We start from the raw sequence: 6,000 nt of genomic DNA, 5'->3' as shown, positions 1-6,000 counted from the left end.
TTTAGATACATACATGGATACGGCCTCAAGCAGAACCAGAAATATTCATTATTATTTAAAAAAGTTATAAACAATTAAATGTGAAAAAAGGGTTAAAAAAATTTTTTTTTTTAAGTCCCCACTTTTTTTTTGAGAACAAAGCATGCGAAAAAAATTATAATTTATAGAACGGATAACAAATTAATCGCTTACTAATCACCGATCAAAATCAATTTCTTGTGTAGAAAACGTTATTTAAAAGAATTATTTGTAATTAAAAATCTATCATATAAGAGATTACCTCTTGAAACGCAAAAATTACTCGTAAAAACAAAATTGCCTTTTCTCTGTTTCTGTTTTTTATTTTTCTTCTTGAATAATTTTGCATCGCCTTTTCTTTTTAACAAAGAAATATTTCTAAAAGCTAGAATGTCGATAGTAATTCCATTGTAGAATTCTACAAGTAACAAATTCTATCATTTTCATCCATATATACGCAGGCGAAAGCTTATAGAATGACAGAAATTACATTAACCGTGCGATTCTGTAACTTGAGACAGTCTCAAGTCTCTAAATTTGAGATTTCAAGATAGAGACAATTTTTGAGACTTGAGACGATATTGCTATTCTGTAAGTGACAGTCACAAAATCTGTTACATTTCATTATTCAGAGATGTTTTTACACTTGAATGAAAATAAATATGTCGATAACAAATATTAAATTTTCTATAACATAGTCAAAAAACATAATTATCAATAAGAATAAAAATATATGGTGACTTTGTTTCATAATATTTACGAAATTTATGTAAAATTTATTTATTTTTCATATTTTCGTGTTGGAGTTGCTTACAAAATATAAAGAAACGACAATCGATTAATATCTATGATGATCTCTATTCAGTATATTCAAAATGGCAGACAAGAGCTCTTTTTGGTTTTGTGACCTGCTAACTACCAGGTCTCAATATTTTGAGATTAATGCTAGAGACTGTTTATTGAAAAGTAACTAGTCACAAATTGAAATTTTGCCTCAAAATTACTCAAATAGAGACTGGTTGCAGAATCCCGCTATAAGGATGCCCCAGAATGAGAGAGACTCAGGGCAAAAGGCCAAGCACTTCATTAGGGTTTCCTAAATATTCTTCTAGTAAAACGGCCAAATGCCTTAAAAAAGGCTAGAGTGTGTTGCCGTGTTATGCTAAACAATTGATTACTTTAAGTACGTTTTTGTTAAATTTTCAAATATATTTCGATTATTAAAATTCATAAAGATTAATTTTACGTAGTTTGTATTAAAATTTTAATTCTTGTATCAAAATATTGGTAAAACTTTTCTATTTTATTAAAATTTTTTTAAGAATATATATCTATTTCTGTTTAAATTACTGCAAATAGTTTTGTTTAATATTGAATATATTATATGGGTGAAAATATGCCTCCGGGGGAACCTAACACCCAAAAAATATCGGTAACGCGCCTATACTGCACCCTCTTTACTATTTTTAGTCCTTTTATTTAACTCTCTGTGCCGAAAAATTAACTATTTCGATCAGGTGATCTCAGCTGTTGACGACCATATGATTCTTTTGTTACTTGTATGTTGAACAATCCCTGTCAATCACGGCTACCCGCTTGTGACAAATATTCCAATACAACTACACATTTTTTCTCCATGCACTAATACCAACGCACATCTACGGGTTATTTTTTGTTTACCTAAATGCGATGAATAAAAGTTTGTTTCGTTTCTTGATTTATTTGAATGAGTGCGAAGGAGAAAACATAATTGTCAATAGTCACAATAGAAAATCCCAAAAAGGGTAATAAAAAAAAAAACGATTGAAAGACGCATGTCGTTCGTGATCGTACCATCGTAAAGGAGGCTCGTACAACAAGAAGGTAAAAGTAAATGAAATTTAAGTGATTTTTTAACAATATTTTGAAAATCATTACTTCATTTATTTTTATAGCATTGGAAATCAGAACTGAATTGGAAGTAGCAGCAGCAGCTATATCATCAGAATCGGCAAATATCAATTGTTAAGTAAGTATGTATGTGAAAAAAGTGTGTGTACTTTGAAATTGGGCTGCGCAGTCCAATATAATATGCAAAAATCAATATGTACATATGTACGTATGTATGTATTTTATGCGTTTAAGGCGGCATGCACAATGCATATAGATATAATATGTGAAAACAAATGTTTGTTTTATATTTCAAATGATCAAATAATATTTATCTTTTCTTTCAGATATTATTATTTTTATTTAATTATTCTTTCTTTTCAGATTTAATCACTATTCTTATTTAATTAATCTTTGCTTTCAGAGTAAAATCTAATTGTATTTAATATACATACATATGTATTTTATTTTTTCAGATAATATTAATCTTTTCTTTCAGATATTATTATCATTTTATACAATTAATCTTTCTTTTTCTTTTAGGTATTACAAATTCAATGTAATTGTTATTTATTTTCAGGTATTAATAACCTTTATTTTGTTTCAATCTTTTTTCAGATAATAATTTTCAATGTAATATATTTTTATTTATATAATTTGTAAAAATTTTATGAGAATATGTGAAAAATAAAATAAAATAAAAATTTAAAAAGACCTAAGACGCACTCTATATGTTTATCCCCACGTTTACCACCATGTTACCAACTGATTATCTGGTTTTTTACCCGCTCATGGTTGGCAGGCAGAGAACGTATTGTTACGAATTTACTCCTTGCTAGTTTTACTTTACTGGGTTCATATCTCTGGATTGACAAATAAAACCAATAACTGTTTAATTTAATTCAACAACTCTTTATTTTACAACTCGTCTACACTATAGCAGTTTACTCTTAGCACTGATTGATTACGTTGGCGCTGCCATGGCTTATATAGCCACGCACTTCTCGCTGATGCCGACGTGTCCTTCTAGAATATTGCGTCTGGAAATTACCAGAACATAATGCTACACGGCGTCAGACGCAAGCAGACAGCCGCGGCGCCAGACTCAGCAATTGTTGAAGTAGACAAGCAGACAGTGCGGCGCCAGACGTCTATTGTTTCGACAAGCAGACAGCCGCGGCGCCAGATGTCTACAACAAGACAAATGCTATTCCATATACCTACAGCTATTGTTCATAATAAGGGATGCATATAGCAATACAAATACAACTAAATACTACTTTTGTAACACTGCCCTCCACTAAAGCCTAATCGTCCCGATTAGGCACAAATCCTCTTGAACCAAATGGGGCGAGCCTCTCCAAATGTACTACTTTCATTTTACATCGTGCTTTTCCATTTCTTTGTATGCGGTATACCACGTCATTAAGTCGTTTCATCACCGTATAGGGTCCTTCCCAGGCTGTCTGCAGTTTCGGGGACAAGCCTTTCTTTCGAAGTGGATTGTACAACAGGACCAGATCACCTTCTTCGAAACCTTTTGAATTGGCCGCTTGATTGAACCGGTCCTTCATCTTATTGCTCATCAGATGCGTATGCTGTCTTACCATTAGATGCAATTCATTCATTTCTTCCTTTAAGGCAGAACAATAATCTCCATCATTTCTTACAGCTGTAGGGCTCGTTCCAAACTTAAGATCAGCAGGGAGTCGCAGATCAGATCCGAAAATAATCTTTGCTGGCGTGTGCTTCGCTGAACGATACGCCAGCAGGAACATCTGGATGCACTTGTCCCAATTCCGTTGATCTTTATCAACGATTTTCCGCAGATGTTCTTCGAGCGTTCGGTTGAATCTCTCCACCATTCCATCTGATTGTGGATGTAACGCTGTTGTCCGTGTCTTGTGGATGCCCAATAATGTACAGACTTCTTGGAAAATGGAAGATTCGAAATTCCTGCCTTGATCTGAGTGTAATTCGACGGGCACTCCGAACCTTGTTATCCAATTTTCTACAAACGCTTCGGCTACGGTCTTCGCTTCCTGGGGTGGTAAGGCATATACTTCTGGCCATTTACTGAAATAGTCCATGACAACCAGTATATATTTGTTTCCGGCCGTACTGGTTGGGAACGGACCTGCAACATCCATTGCGACTCGTTCAAATGGTGATCCCACGTTGTACTGTTGTAGCCTACCGCGACTTTTGGCTTTAGGACCTTTAGCTGCCATGCACTCTACGCAATTACTTATCCATTCTGCTATGGAATCTCGACAACCGATCCAGTAGAACCGTTGTTTAATCTTCTCTATAGTTTTTGTAATTCCAAGGTGCCCTCCACTAGGTCCATTGTGATATTTTTCAATACTTTCGGGATCATGGACTTCGGTACTATGATCAGCAGACGAGACTGTTTGCCATCTTCGCTTTCCCAGGTACGATGAAGGTATCCATTAACGGGGTTTATGCTGTTCCATTGGGCCCAATATGCTTTTGCAGTTGGACTCTCGCAACTTATTTGTTCTTTTGGTGGTCGTACCCCATTTTCTTTGGCTATTATCAGCTTTGCAAAATCAGGGTCCTCCAGCTGATTGATTCTGATGCGGTGAGGAGTCCAATCATCTTCAGGTTCTATATTCAGTAATCGCACGTCGATTATACCTTATTTTCCCTCTGATTTGGAGCAATGTTTACGTTCCAGTGGACAAGGGCGACGCGATAATGCATCCGCATTTTTGTGGTGAATCCTCTTTCGGTGTTCTGTTGGTTGATTCCGTTTTGATGGGTTTTCCTTTATATTGCAATTTCGGGCAAAGTGACCCGCTTTTCCACAGTTGAAACATCTGCCTGTTGTATTTACTCGCTGTGCAGCAATTGTCTTCAGAGTCTTCAATATTTCTTCCATCAGCGCCGGTTGTTCCATTTCAACTCTTTGTACTTTGTGTGCTGGTTTACTTAGTAGCGAAGCTGTTTCCTGTGTGAGGGCGTGCGAAACCGTTTCAGCAAACGTTCTGGCAATGCATATGTGGCGCGTTTGGTGTCCACATCACGAATTCCATTTATGAAACATTGAATTTTTACCCTCTTAATGTAATCCACAGGTCCATCTGCATTTGCCAAATGAGCCAGTCGTTCTATTTCAGTTGCGAACTCTTGCAATGACTCGTTCATCTTCTGACCCCTATTTTGCAGTTCGATCTGGTATATTTGTTTCCGGTGCTCACTACCATATCGTCTTTCTATCGCACTCATCAATGCCTCATAGTTGTCCCGTTCACAGTCTGGAATAGTCTGAAGGATTTCTGCCGCAGGTCCTTTCAATGATACAAACAAGGACGCCACTTTGTCCGCTGCATTCCAGTTATTGGCCATTGCTGTCTTTTCAAACTGAAGTTTGAAAATTTGAAATGGAATACTTCCATCGAATGTGGGTGCCTTCAATCTTTGATTATTTGTTGATGGTGCAGGACCATGTAGTTGCAGTTCTCGCACACGATTACTTAATTGAAGAACTTCTGATTTTAAATTTTCTTCGTCATTTTTTAAAGTGCTTAATTCGTCTTCAAATTTTGAAAATTTCTCTTGCACTTGTGTATTATTTTCTGTAATCTGTTGTACCAAACGCTTTTCTAACTGCGTATTATTTTCAGTCATTTGTTGTGTAAGGCGAGACTCTAACTGTGATGTATTTTCAGCTATTTGCGTCATTTGCTGTGCCAGACGATTTTCTGTTTGCACTGCGTTTTCTGTATTTTCAGCTATTTGCTGTGCCAGACGATTTTCTGTTTGCACTGCATTCTCTGCCATTTGCTTAATAGCCACTAACAGCATGTTCATGTCCACACTTGATGATGTTCGTTGTTCTTCTACTTTTTCTTCTACCTTTGTAGAAGTTTCTGGCCCAACAAATTCGAACTCGTCCACATTAATTCCATCCGCTTCCATTGCTTCACGTAATCGTGTCAGTAAAAAGTGTGCGCGCACTGCTCTATATGTACATACATATGCATACATATGTGTACGACATTGCCGAACAAATAATGTATACACAAAGCAACATACAAATATGTGTACACATGTCGATATGTCACCCGCAAAAATTACGAATATTGT

Source organism: Bactrocera dorsalis, chromosome 1, assembly GCF_023373825.1.
Source record: "Bactrocera dorsalis isolate Fly_Bdor chromosome 1, ASM2337382v1, whole genome shotgun sequence".
NCBI lineage: Eukaryota > Metazoa > Arthropoda > Insecta > Diptera > Tephritidae > Bactrocera > Bactrocera dorsalis.
The sequence above is the reverse complement of the archived record's forward strand: the minus strand, read 5'-3'. Positions refer to the sequence as shown.